The sequence below is a fragment of the Sapajus apella genome, unplaced genomic scaffold (assembly GCF_009761245.1).
Source record: "Sapajus apella isolate SASKATOON/1434 unplaced genomic scaffold, GSC_monkey_1.0 scaffold1, whole genome shotgun sequence".
NCBI classification, from domain to species: Eukaryota; Metazoa; Chordata; class Mammalia; order Primates; family Cebidae; genus Sapajus; species Sapajus apella.
Genome location: NW_022436941.1, coordinates 7,047,370 through 7,062,027, shown reverse-complemented (window position 1 = coordinate 7,062,027; position 14,658 = coordinate 7,047,370).

Sequence of the window (14,658 nt, the reverse complement as noted above, 5' to 3'; positions counted from 1 at the left end):
ATAATTCACCATGTAAACAGAACCAAAGACAAAAACCACATGATTATCTCAATTGATGCAGAGAAGGCTTTTGACAAAATTCAACAGCCCTTTATGTTAAAAGCCCTCAATAAACTAGGTATTGACGGAACATATCTCAAAATAATAAAAGCTATTTATGACAAACCCACAGCAAACATCTTGCTGAATGGGCAAAAACTGGAAGCATTCCCTTTGAAATCTGGCACTAGACAAGGATGCCCTCTCTCACCACTCCTATTCAATACAGTATTGGAAGTTCTAGCCAGAGCAATCAGGCAAGAAAAAAAAAATAAAGGGTATTCAATTAGGAAAGGAGGAAGTCAAACTGTCTCTATTTGCAGACAACATGATTATATATTTAGAAGACCCCATCATCTCAGTGCAAAATCTCCTGAAACTGATAAGCAACTTTAGCAAAGTCTCAGGATACAAAATCAATGTGCAGAAATCACAAGCATTCCTATACACCAATAACAGACTTAAAGAGAGCCAAATCAAGAACAAACTGCCATTCACAATTGCTACAAAGAGAATAAAATACCTAGGAATCCAACTAACAAAGAATGTAAAGAACATCTTCAAGGGGAACTACAAACCACTGCTCAACGAAATAAGAGAGGACACAAACAGATGGAGAAACATTCCATGCTCATGGTTAGGAAGAATCAATATTGTGAAAATGACCATACTGCCCAAAGTAATTTACATATTCAACACTATCCCCATCAAGCTACCAATGACCTTCTTCAAAGAACTGGAAAAAAACCACCTTAAACATCATATGGAATCAAAAGAGAGCCCACATAGCCAAGTCAATTCTAAGTAAAAAGAACAAAGCTGGAGGCATCACACTACCTGACTTCAAACTATACTACAAGGCTACAGTAATCAAAACAGCATGGTACTAGCCCCAAAACAGAGATATAGGCCAATGGAACAGAACAGAGGCCTCGGAGGCAATGCCACACATCTACAACCAACTGATCTTTGACAAACCTGTCAAAAACAAGCAATGGGGAAAGGGTTCCCTGTTTAACAAACGGTGTTGGAAAAACTTGCTAGCCATGTGCAGAAAGCAGAAACTGGACCCCTTCCTTACACCTTACACTAAAATTAACTCCAGATGGATTAAAGACTTAAACATAAGACCTAACACCATAAAAACCCTAGAAGAAAGTCTAGGCAAAACCACTCAGGACATAGGCGTAGGCAAGGACTTCATGACCAAAACACCAAAAGCATTGGCAACAAAAGCCAAAATAGACAAATGGGGCCTAATCAAACTCCACAGCTTCTGTAAAGCAAAAGAATCATTAGAGTGAATCTGCAACCAACAATATGGAAAAAAAATTTGCAATCTACCCATCTGACAAAGGGCTAATATCCAGAATCTACAAAGAACTAAAACAGATTCACAAGAAAAAAAACAAACAAGCCCATTCTAAAGTGGACAAAGGATATGAAAAGACACTTTACAAAAAAGACTTATATGAAGCCAACAAATATATGAAAAAATGCTCATCAACACTGGTCATTAGAGAAATGCAAATCAAAACTACATTGAGATACCACCTCACGTCAGTTAGAATGGCGATCATTAAAAACTCTGGAGACAACAGATGCTGGAGAGGATGTGGAGAAATAGAAACACTTTTACACTGTTGGTGGGAGTGTAAATAACTTCAACCATTGTGGAAGACAGTGTGGCGATTCCTCAAGGACCTAGAAATAGAAATTCCATTTGACCCAGCAATCCCATTACTAGGTATATATCCAAAGGATTATAAATTGTTCTATTATAAGGACACATGCACACGAATGTTCATTGCAGTACAGTTTACAATAGCAAAGACTTGGAACCAACTGAAATGCTCAATGATGATAGACTGGACAGGGAAAATGTGGTACCTATACACCATGGAATACTATGTAGCCATAAAAAACAATGAGTTTGTGTCCTTTGTAGGGACATGGATGAACCTGGAAATCATCAATCTTAGCAAACTGACACAAGAACAGAAAATCAAACACCACATGTTCTCACTCATAGGCAGGTGTTGAACAATGAGAACACACGGACACAGGGAGAGGAGCATCACACACTGGGGTCTGTAGGGGGGGAAGGGGAGGGACAGCAGGGGGTGGGGAGTTGGGAGGGATAACATGGGGAGAAATGCCAGATACAGATGATGAGGAGGAAGGCAGCAAATCACACTGCCATGTGTGTACCTATGCAACAATCTTACATGTTCTTCACAAGTACCCCAAAATCTAAAATGCAATAAAAAGAAAAAGAAAAAAGAAAAAAAAAAGAAAGAAAATGTGGCACATATACATCATGGAATACTACACAGCCATAAAAAACAATGAGTTAATGTCCTTCGTAGGGACTTGAATGAATCTGAAAACCATCATTCTCAGCAAACTGACACAAGAACAGAAAACCAAACACCGTATGTACTCACTCATAGGTGGGTGTTAATCAATGAGAACACGTGGACTCAGGGAGAGAAGCATCACACACTGGGGGCAGTGGGGATGTAGGGGGGTCAGTGGGGGGTAGAAAGGGTGGGGAGGGATTACATGGGGAGAAATGCTGGATATAGTATGCACCTATGCAACAACCCTGCATGACCTGCACATGTACCCCAGAACCTAAAGTAAAATTTAAAAATGAAATAAAAAACATTAATAATAAAAATAAAAAATAAAAATCAATCTCATTCACAATATCAAGAAAAAATACAAAATGCCATAAAAATAAATATAAGGAAAGGGGGGAAATGCAAGACCTAAACAAATAAAACAACCAAGTTTACTACACGGCACAAAGAATATGTAAATCTATGTTCCTGGACAAGAAAAACCAATGCTCTTCTCCCAAAGTAAAAGTAACGATGTTACCTCTCCCCAAAAAAAGCATAAATTCAATGCAGATTTAGTAAAAATCCTAAGGGATACTTGTGACACTTGCCTACAAGTAATCAATATTCTTTATAAATAAAAAGCCTTACAAGTCAATAGGAAAAGATAATCATTTAGTTTCAACACTAAACGATTCTGCATTCGTTATCTATTGTGGCATAATAGATTACCCCCAAAATTTAGCTGTTTGAAACAATAAACATGTATTATCTCACACAGTTCTCAGGGTCAAAATTTTGGGAGGAGCTTAGCTGGGTAGTTCTGACTCGCGTCTCCCATAGGTTGCGGTTAAGATGACTCCACCAGAGCAATCATCTGAAGGGTGGCTGGCTGGCCAGCTGACACTGCCTCCCAATAGCAGAACTCAGTTCTTCATAGAGCTTCTTGTATGTTTTCACAACATGGTGGATATTGTTGCCTCAAGCAAACTATTTAGAGGGTGGAAGCTGCAAGTTCTTTTCTGACCTAGACTTAGAAGTCACTTTTTACTTCTGCCATATTCTGTTCTTTAGAAGTGAAATGCTAAATCCAATCCACATTCAAGGGGATGGGAATAAGGGTCCACCTTTGGAGAGGAGGAGGGTCAAAAAACATGCAGGCATATTTTAAAACCATCACTTACTCCAATGGAAAAATGAGCAAAAGATATGAACAGGAAATTCTGAAAAGACTAATAAGTATATGAAAAACTTCAAGTTTGTTAATAACCAAAGAGATGCAAATTGAGCAAGCAGATGCCATCAGACTGGTAGAGGTTAAAAAGAATGACAATACTAAATGGTGAAGGTGGAATGGAAAATGGGCCCTCCTGTACATGCGTAGTAAGAGCACAACTAGGCACAATCTTTTCAGCAAAACGTGGTGATTCCTATGCACTGACCTCAACATGTAACTACCTCTGACCTATTTACCCAACTCTGGAAATTTATCCTGACCCAAAAAATTCAGAAATGTGCTCAAATATTCACCTACAAAGCTATTTATTATGGCAATGTTTTAACAGACAAAACTTGTTAATGGCAAAAAAGTCCAACAGTTGGGTCCGGTACTATGTGGTATATACAAATATAGCACCATATAAGTATACAAAAAAATTTAAATAATATACAAAAACATATGTATAGAGTAATCCTATTTCTATGATTCTCTAACTGTGTACCAAGGCATCCCTGGGGGTTGCAGCTATTCATAGGATGCCAGGAGATATTTCAGGTTTTTGAAGGAAACACAGGGCTACTTAACATCGTTGGATGTCACGTGAACTACTAGCTTGAGTTGGTCTGTTTCAACACTAAATGATTCTATATTTTATCGTAGATGAGAGGTGATTTTGTTTCCCAATGCTCTTCTCTATTTAATAAACATGGCAAAAACCAACCAAACAAACAAACAAAACATAAAATGAAAACACTAGATGGCAAGGTGTGTTTTACGTGTGGCTGCTGTGGAGAAACCAAACAGGCTGAGCACTTTTTCTCCAGCTCCCACTTCACCCCTACCCGGCTTCCCTGGTTCCTGCAGATAGTCTGTGAGGACAGTAAGAGAGAGGGGCTGTCCCTGGAGATTGCACAGGGCTTGCAGAGACTGGCCAGTCCGGAGTGCATCAGCCTTGTCATGACTGTGCCCCAAAGAGGCTGTAGGCCCTTGGGGAGGTTGGACAGGGACACCAGAATGGCCAGCCTTGACTGCAAGTCCCTGGAGTGATGAATGGAAACCACAGAGTCATTTTGCGGCTCCTACTCTTCCAGTCTCACCAGAATTATGTGGTTCCTAGAAAGGGAGCAGAACCTCTGCTCTCTAGGAGTCACTAACTGGCCTCTGATTTCCTCATGGCCTCCACTGTCTGGTGCAACTGGTGGGTCTCTGCTGCCTCCATGCCACCATGCAAGAAAACGGGGCCCCAGGGCTGAAGCCCCATCTCTATAGGCGCACCACATTTGGGCCTTATCACCTGACCTGGAGTGTCCAAACAGGGCGATCTCCACTTAAGGGTAATGAGGGTTGCTCTCTGCTTCTTGCTTGCCCAATGCAGTCTGTCATTTTCCCAAAATCCCATTCTATACCATGGACTTGGGCTTTTAAAAAATAAAAGCCAACAGGCCAAGGTGGCGGAGAGAAGCCAGCGCCAGAATGCAGCTCACAGCAAATGAGACAGAGGGCTGGAGGACTTCACGGTTCCTAACTAGGTATTGGGTTCTTTTCTGTGGGACTGATAGAGCATTGGAATTGGGCCCAGGGAAGGAGCCGCAGGGTGATAGCTGCCCGAGGGGGCAAATCAAGACAGGGTGAAACGTGCAGCCGGCTTGGAGGGTGGGGGAACTTAACCCCCTCCATGCTCCATTTCAGATCCTGTGCTTGCCTCATCCCTCCTGCAACCCTCGGTCCACGAGAGCCCTGCCAGACAGTGGGGAGCCATGGGTAGTCGAGGAAAATCTGAGCAGCAGCTACCACCCGGCTTGGCAAGTTGTCGCAGGGACCTGGACAGGAGTTTGGACTAACCTGGTAGAGACGCCATTGGAAAGGCGGGGCCAATCTCACTTGCAAACAAACTCTAGGGAAGGACCACCCACCCAACAACCTGACTGAACCCGAGAGAGCCCAGCAACGCCCTCTACAGGCCAAAAAAGATACAGCTCCAACCTCAATAGAAAAAAAAGTCCACTCAGAGACTCCTCCTGAAATCACCAACTTTAAAGATTAAAGGGAGATAAATCCACAAAGATTGGAAAAAAAAAAAAAAAAGTGCAAAAAGGATGAAACCAAAGAACAGAACACCTCTTCCCCTCCCAGAGATCACAACTCCTCACCATTAAGGGAACAAAAAAAGACAGAATGAATCTGACGAATTGACAGAAGCAGGCTTCAGAAGGTGGGTAATAACAAACTTCTCTAAGTTAAAAGACCATGTTCCTACCCAGTGCAAAGAAACTAAGAACCTTGAAAAAAGATTAGATGAAATGCTAACTAGAATAACCAGCTTAAAGAAAAACATAAACTACTTGATGGAGCTGAAAAACACAGCACGAGAACTTCACGAGGCATACACAAGTTTCAACAGCCAAATTGATCAAGCAGAAGAAAGGATATCAGAGATAGAGGATCAAATCAATGAAATAAAAAGAGAAGGCAAGATTAGAGAACAAAGAGTGAAAAGAAATGAACAAAGCATCCAAGAACTATGGGATTATGTGAAAAAAAAACCTAATCTATGCTTGATCGGCGTACCTGAATGTGACCAGGAGAATGAGTCCAAGTTGGAAAACACTTTTCAGGATATTATCCAAGAGAACTTTCCCAACCTAACAAGACAGGCCAGCATTCAAATCCAGGAAATACAGAGACCACCACAAAGATATTCCTCCAGAAGAGCAACCCCAAGGCACACAATTGTCAGATTCACCAGGGTTGAAATGAAGGAAAAAATCCTAAGGGCAGCCAGAGAAAAGGTTCTAGTCACCCACAAAGGAAAGCCCATCAGACTCACAGCGGATCACTTGGCAGAAATCCTGCAAGCTAGAAGGGAGCGGGGGCCAATATTCAACATCCTTAAAGAAAAGAACTTTCAACTCAGAATTTCATGTCCAGCCAAACTAAGCTTAATAAGTGAAGGATAAATAAAATCCTTGACAGACAAGCAATTGCTGAGAGATTTTGTTGCTATAAGGCCTGCCTTACAGGAGCTACTGAAGGAAGTACTAAACAGGGAAAGGAACAACCAGTACCAGCCACTGCAAAAACGTACCAAATGGTAAATAATAATGATGCAATGAAGGAGCCATGTCAATTAATGGGCAAAACAACCAGCCAGCAACAAAACAGCAGAATCAAATTCAAATATAACAATACTAACGTTGAATGTAAATGGCGTAAACACCCCAATCAAAAGACACAGAATGGCAAACTGGATAAAAAGTCAAGACTCATTGGTGTGCTGTATTTAGGAGACCCATCTTACATGCAAAGACTCACATAGACTCAAAATAAAGAGATGGAAGAAGATTTACCAAGCAAATGGAGAGCAAAAAAAAGCAGGGGTAGCAATCCTAGTCTCTGATAAAATGGACTTTAAACCAACAAAGATCAAAAGAGACAAAGAAGGGTATTATATAATGGTAAAAGAATCAATGCAACACGAAGAGCTAACTATCCTAAATATTTATGCACCCAATGCAGGAGTACCCAGATGTATAAAGCAAGTTCTTAAAGACCTACAAAGAGACTTAGACTCCTGTACAATAATAGTGGGAGACTTTACACTCCACTGACAATACTGGACAGATCAACAAGACAGAAAGTCAACAAGGATATCCAGGACTTGAATGCAGATTTGGACCAAGCAGACCTAATAGACATTTACAGGACACTCCTCCCTAAATCCACAGAAAACACATTCTTCTCAGTACCACATTGCACTTACTCCAAAATTGACCACATAATTGGAAGAAATCACTCCTCGGCAAATGCAAAAGAACAGAAATCATGACAGTCTCTTAGACCACAGTGCAATCAAATTGGAACTCAGGATTAAGAAAAGCACTCAAAACCACATAATCACATGGAAACTGAACAACTTGCTCCTGGATGACCAGTGGGTAAACAATAAAATGAAGGCAGAAATAAAACATTCTTTGAAACCAATGAGAATGAAGACACAACATAACAGATTCTATGGGACACATTTAAAGCAGCGTCTAGAGGGAAATTTATAGCAATAAATGCTCACATGAGAAACAAGGGAAGATCTATAATCAACACCCAATCTCCAAAATTGAAAAAGCTAGAAGAGCAAGGTCAAAAAAACTCAAAAGCAAGCAGAAGACAAGAAATAACTAAGATCAGAGCAGAAGTGAAGGAGGTAGAGATACCAAAAAAACCCTTCAAAAAAAATCAATAAATCCAGAAGCTGGTGTTTTAAAAAAAGATCAACAAAATAGACAGACCACTAGCTAGACTAATAAAAAAGAAAGGAGAGAAGAATCCAATAGATGCAATAAAAAATGATGAAGGGAAGATCACCACCAATTCCTTGGAAATACAAACTACCATCAGAGATTACTACTACAAACAACTGTATGCACATAAACCAGTAAACCTAGAAGAAATGGATAAATTCCTGGACACTTAAACACTCCCAAGACTAAGCCAAGAAGTTGTTGAAACGCTGACTAGACCAATAACAAGGTCTGATATTGAGGCAGCAATTCATAGCCTTCCGACCAAAAAAAGTCCAGGTACAGATGGGTTCACAGCTGAATTCTACCAGATGTACAAAGAGGAGCTGGTACCATTCCTTTTGAAACTATTCCAAACAATACAAAAAGAGGGAATCCTGCCTAATTCTTTCTATGAGACCCACATCATCCTGATACCAAAATCTGGTAGAGACACAACTAGAAAAGAAAACTACAGGCCAATATCCATGATGAACATTGATGCAAAAATCTTCAATAAAATACTGGCAAACTTAATCCAACACGTCATCAAAAAGCTTATACACTACGATCAAGTAGGCTTCATACTGGGGATGCAAGGCTGGTTCATCATACACAAATCTAAAAACATAATACACCACATAAACAGAACCGAAGACAAAAACCACATGATTATCTCAATAGATGCAGAAAAGACCTTCGACAAAATTCAACAGCCATTTATGCTAAAAACTCTCAATAAACGAGGTATCAATGGAATGTATCTCAAAACAATAAAAGCTATTTATGACAAACCCACAGCCAATATCATACTGAATGAGCAAAAATTAGAAGCATTCCCTTTAAAAACTGGCACTAGACAAGGATGCCCTCTCTCACTACTCCTATTCAATATAGTAATGGAAGTTCTAGCAAGAGCAATTAGGCAAGAAAAAGAAATAAAGGGCATTCAAGTAGGAAATGAAGTCAAATTGTCCCTATTTGCAGATGACATGATTGTTTATTTAGAAGACCCTATCATCTCAGCTCAAAACCTCCTTAAGCTGATGAGCTGTAAAGTCTCAGGATACAAAATCAATGTGCAGAAATGAAAAGCATTCCCATACAACAATAACAGACTAACAGAGAGCCAAATCATAAGTGAACTCTCATTTTTGCTACAAAGAGAATAAAATACCTAGGAATACAACTAAAAAAGGAGATAAAAGATCTCTTCAAGAAGAACTACAAACCACTGATCAAGGAAATAAGAGAGGAAACAAACAGATGGAAAAACATTCCATGCTCATAGGAAGAATCAATATTTTGAAAATGGCCACACTGCCCAAAGTAATTTATAGATTCAATGCTATCCTCATCAAGCTACCATTGAACTTCTTCACAGAACTGAAAAAAATCACCTTAAACTTCATATGGTACCAAAAGAGAGCCTGCATAGCCAAGACAATCCTAAGCAAAAAGAGCAAAGCTGAAGGCATCACACTACCTGACTTCAAACTATACTCCAAGGCTACAGTAATTAAAACAACATGGTACTGGTACCAACACAGAGATATAGACCAATAGAACAGAACAGAGTCCTCAGAAGCAACACCACACATCTACAATCATCTGATCTTTGACAAACCTGACAAAAACAAGCAATGGGGAAAGGATTCCCTGTTTAATAAATGGTGTTGGGAAAACTGGCTAGCCATATGCAAAAAGCTGTAACTAGATCCTTTCCTTACACCTTATACAAAAATTAACTCCAGATGGATTAAAAATTTAAACATAAGAACTAACACCATAAAAACCCTAGAAGAAAATCTAGGAAAAACCATTCGGGACATAGGCATAGGCAAGGACTTCATGACTAAAACACCAAAAGCAAAGGCAACAAAAGCGAAAATAGACAAATGGGACCTAATTAAACTCCAGAACTTCTACACAGCAAAAGAAACAATCGTTAGAGTAAACCAGGAACCAACAGAATGGGAAAAATTTTTTGCAATCTACCCATCAGACAAAGGGCTAATACCCAGAATCTACAAAGAAATAAAACAGATTTACAAGAAAAAACAAACAAACTCAAAAGTGGGCAAAGGATGTGAACAGACACTTTTAAAAAGAAGACAAATATTTGGCCAACCAACATATGAAAAAATGCTCATCAACACTGGTCATTAGAGAAATGCAAATTAAAACCACATTGAGATACCATCTCATGCCAGTTAGAATGCAATCATTAAAAAATCCAGAGACAACAGATGCTGGAGAGGATGTGGAGAAATAGGAACAATCTTACATTGTTGGTGAGAGTGTAAATTAGTTCAACCATTATGGAAGACAGTGTGGCGATTCCTCAATGATTTAGAAATAGAAATTCCATTTGACCCAGCAACCCCATTACTGGGTATATATCCAAAGGATTATAAATCATTGTATTATAAAGACACATGCACACGTATGTTTATTGCCACACTGTTTACGATAGCAAAGACCTGGAACCAACCCAAATGCCCATCGATGATAGGCGGGACAAAAAAAATGTGGCACATATACACCATGGAATACTACTCAGCCATAAAAAACGATGAGTTCATGTCCTTTGTAAAGACATGGATGAACCTAGAAACCACCATTCTTAGCAAACTGACACAAGAACAGAAAACCAAACACCACGTTTTCACTCATAGGAGGGTGATGAACAATGAGAATACTTGGGCACAGGGAAGGGAACAACACTCACAGGGCTAGTTGGGGGGGTGGAGGGGAGGGGAGGGGGAGGACAGCAGGTGAGGGAGGGGAGGGGGGAAGGATAACACCAGGAGAAATGCCTGATGTGGGCAATGGGGGAGTTGGGGTCGGGGGTGGGATGGAGACAGCAAACCACCATGGCATGTATGTACCTATGCAACAATCCTGCAGGATGCAGGAAGTGCACATGTACCCCAGAGCCCAAATATAATAAAAAGTAAGTAAATAAAAAAAAACAAAAAAATAAATAAATAAAAGCCAACAAGTCAGGCAGGTGACTTCTGCTTTCAGCCTGGCTATACAGTTCCACTGAAGCAACAAAACCCCAAGTCTACTGCCCACTAGAGTGAGAAAAAGGAAGAGGGGGGAAACCTAGAGAGGAAAAAAACAAGAAAATGAATATCTCAAAATATGATTCAACCCACAGGCAATATTTGCTCAGCCATGATGGCTTGGTGTGTTAGCAAACACAGGAGAAGGTGAGTGGTATTTTATCCACTGACCTCCAGATGCAAGTCACACCATAAAATAAAGAACAGCATGGCCAGCTCCAGGCAGAGGGATGTGGAGAAGTGACCTTCAGGCCCAGCATGGTGGAAGCTCCTTGCACACAGGCTTCATCCTGTTAGAGCTAAGCCATAATTGATCACCGCAGCAAATTGATGTGAGTGAAGTCCCTTCCCAAGCTCTGTACAAACTGACTTCATAATAAAATATGAGCTTGTGAAGTTTCTCATTTTGTTCTATTCTGACATTTCTTGCAATGTGATTAAAATATAATAAGATCAAATAGAAAATACTATTTGCTCAATCACCTCCAAACCTAACACAGTCAATAGTCCAATTCCATCCAGGAAGAAAAGTCATTTCGAAGACTCCATAAAGAAGCCTACATTTAAATTTCATGTTCTCTGCTGTTACTGTGAAAAATTACGTGTTTTAAATATAGGACAAATACAGGGCAGGCCAATTCTTGTTATAATAAATTTTATTCTAACATTCTCGGTAAATAAAATCTCCAAGCTCCAGCCAATGAATGGCTGCTTCAAGGTTCATTCAATAATACATAATTCCAGTCCAAATAATGATTTGCTCCGTTCCTTTGAAGTCTAATTCAAGCCCCATTTCCCCTGAGAAAACCCAGATTCCCAAAAATCATTTTCTTCTCCAGACTTCTTAGAACATACACAGCCGTAAATGTGGCCTGGCTGTTAGGTTTACGTACCTTCTTTTCCAAGGTTGACACAGCAGCCCCTCAAGGTCAAGGGAGGGTCTACCCTTTCTTTAACGTCAGCCAGAATGCCTGGATTTCTGGGTACCCAGCCCAATGTTAGACGGGCTGGAGGTGCTTGACACCTATTTACAGATTGAAAGCACCCGTAATGACGGCATTTAACCCATGGCAAGCTTTCCAGCCATCCATCTCCTGTGCTCCTAGTCCACATCACACCAGTCATTTCTAGTGAAGACATTATGTTATCCTCTGAGGCCTCGACACACACAATCATTTTACACATTGTCAGCTGCATCTATTAATTTTCTTACTGTCAGAGACAGTTAAGGGAGCCTTTGTGGAAACATCTGAGGATTGGTGAAATGGAAGCCTGTTTGTTTGGCTTCCCCTGACACACAGGCTAAGGAACTGTGCAATTTTGAGTACCAGAGTGAGCTGTATGACTTACAGATAATTGACTCTGGGAGGCAAGAACACAAATTGGAAAGAGAATTTTCTCTCTTTACTAGTAGCTTCCAATCCACAGACCATTTGAAGAACAAACCTAAATCTTTAGGTTGGATTTTTTTCTAGGTCTAGACCACACTTAACCCCCAACATACACAGGCTGGACCAGCCTCTAGGCCTGAGTGCACCAGCAGTGCAAGGAGGGTCTTTCCTGCTTTTAAAGGGACCCACGGTGACTGGACTAAACAAGCGCCCAGCACAGGTCAGCTCGTAGATTCCAACCTCTGGAAAAGCGGAGACCTAGCCCTCAGAGAGTCACAGCCCCAAACTCATTTTCACCTTCTTTGGGCTGTAGCCCCAGAACACAGACTATAAAGTCAAATCATCAACTTGTAGCACTGAGAGGATCCTTAGAAACTAACGTGTCCTGGCCCTGGGTGTCAGTTAGAAAGCACTTGATGCAAGAATCAAAAAAGCCAAATCAAACCGACTTGAATGATAAAGGGGTTTATGGACTTGTGTATCCAGAAAGTCCAGCTCCATTTCCTTGTGATCCTCTCTGCTCTGCTGCCCTCTGTGTGTTAATTTCATCTTCAGATCAGCTTTCCTCATGGTCCCAAAATGGCTGCCAATAGCAACTAGAACTCCATGCTTCCCTTTTTACATCCAAAGGAAAAGAGAGTGTCATTTCTGAGACCACTGAACTAAAGTCCTAGGCTTTGTTCTGATTAGACCATCTCTCTATCCCTCCAGCAAGTGGGGAGTGGGACTTCCCTGACTCATTTGGACCAATCAGTTCCACTCAAACATGAAGCTACTGGACCTGGGGAGGGTGGGATAGATGCTGGCAAGGCACCCCCATGGTGGCTATGTCCTCCCACAGCTGAGCAGGATGGCACTAAGCCCTCCAGGCCTCATCCTCTTCCTAACAGTTCTGTCTCCTTCCTTGGAAATGGCTTTGGGTCCAGGAGCACTGTCTGTGATGGCATGCAGTTTAAGCCAAACTTCAGGAGTCCTAGGAATGCTGAGAACCACTCACCTCCCCTCCAGGACTATGAATCCTGAAATCACCAGCCACTTTGGACATAAATTCCTCTCTTCACTAGGACATGCCAAGTAGCCCTTGCAGGCATGTCTAGAACTCTGGGATAGGCCACTGGCCATGTTTACCTACAAGAATAGCCAATTCCTGCTCTGCTATCGAGAGTATGCTAAGCCAGTCTTGCTCAGCTCAGCCCTTCAACATCTTTAAATTAATTAAGTGACTCGAACAACTGACTCTTATTCTCCAAAAAGGGCCAGATCATCAGCTTAGGGCACAGATGGAGCCCTAGCTCCTCCTTCCTTGGCTTCCTTGACAAACAATTTCCCTGACGCATTCAACTCCATTACAGATGAGTCTCCCATGAGGGTCCCACAGCCCTCTGAGCCTCCTCCATGCATTTTCCAGGCAGTCCTGGCTCACTGGGAGCATCTGCTGGACCAGCTGACTGCATAGTCCCATAGCCCAGACAGCAGGACCCCATTTAGCACATTCAGCTGGGCCTTTGTTTCCCCAAGTGCCTTCTTCATTTTATAGTTTATAAAGTCTCATCACAACTCCTCCACACCTCCCCCACCAACGCTGGGAAAAGGAAAAACAGGTACTGCTAACCATTCTTCAAAAAGAGAGAGACCCAAATACCAAGTGAGGAGGCAGGTGATTTGAGGTACCCTAACAGCAAGAGGCAGACCCAGACCCCAGGCCCCTGGCCCTTCTCCACCTCCACAGAATGCCTTGTTCAGGCAGCCCCTGGCAATACTTCTGGAATAAAAAAATGTGGCAGCAGAGGGGCCCCTGCTCAGTCCACCAGAGCCTGAGCCAGCCCAAGGCAGCTGCTTCCTGCTACAGAGAGTCGCTTCAGAAGTGCTTTGTGCTACAGTCCCTGCCCACGGCATCCGGGGCTGGCCAGAGCCCAAACCCTCCCCAGGCTCAGAGGTAACTGCTCAGAGAGTGAGCTTCAGAAAATCCAATTTGTCTTTCCTCTTGCAGTCTTTGCTTTGCTTATTGCTTTGAGATTTCTTTTGCAGTGATGTGGGTCTTTGATTCACAGTTTGGGTCTTTGGTGAATACAGCCTTTTTCTTCCTCCTTTGTGCCCAGCTCCCAGCCTAGCCTTCCTAGAAAACCGAAGAAGCCTCTTTCCTTCAGGAAGACGCCAGGCAGAGGGCTCTGGGATCAGACCAGCCTAGGTTCAAGTCCTGGTGTGGCCATTTTCTTCTTTCACCTATTGAATCATTCAGCCTACAAATACACAGTGGGCCCCTATGATGCACCAGGCATGGTTCCAGCAGCTGGAACCTGGGGACCCAGCAGAGAAAAA